Source organism: Theobroma cacao, chromosome 2 (assembly GCF_000208745.1).
Source record: "Theobroma cacao cultivar B97-61/B2 chromosome 2, Criollo_cocoa_genome_V2, whole genome shotgun sequence".
Lineage (NCBI taxonomy): Eukaryota > Viridiplantae > Streptophyta > Magnoliopsida > Malvales > Malvaceae > Theobroma > Theobroma cacao.
Genome location: NC_030851.1, coordinates 18,817,716 through 18,818,443, shown reverse-complemented (window position 1 = coordinate 18,818,443; position 728 = coordinate 18,817,716).

Genomic DNA, 728 nt, shown 5'->3' with positions numbered 1-728 from the left:
GATGGTGCAATAGACAGTTTATGTAAAGCTCGACCTTATAAAATACTATTCATGACATACATGTGATGATAGCATGATTGCATGCTAGGAGAGTCCCAAAAAATTTACAAAAGTCGATATTGTACCTAGAGGTACAACAAAGTTTATTTAATCCTCGAACTAGATCAAATAGGAATTTTAAGGTGAGATTAAGAGTTTCACAGTTCATGGATGACTTAAAATGGTAATTTGGAGTTTGAGGATCAATTTGGAATCAAATCGGAATTTTCACTAACTAGGGGCAAAATGGTCATTTGTCACTTGGGGACAAAATGGGAATTTTAAAAAAGAATTTTTTGGCCCCATTTGACTTCTTGGAGTATAATTTGACTTATTGAAGTATGATTTGAGGTTTAGAAGTGAAAAATTTTAATTTCGGTATAATTTGGAGTATAGGGGTAAAATGGTAATTTTGCCACCTCAGGGGCAAATTGTAATTTTCCACCACCAGGATATTTTTCCAGCACATGGTCTTCCTTTGTCTTCATCTTTGACCCTTGACTAAACATGTGGTGGAGATAAAATGTTTAAATTTTTAAAATTTTAAAAACGAGCCAATGACATGATGCCATGTGTCATGCCTTTATTAATTTATTATTTTCCTTTTTAAAAGGCACAAAATCAGCCCATCTTCCACCCCATGGCCGGCCAAACCAGCAAGAAGAGAAGAGAAAACAAAAACAAACCGT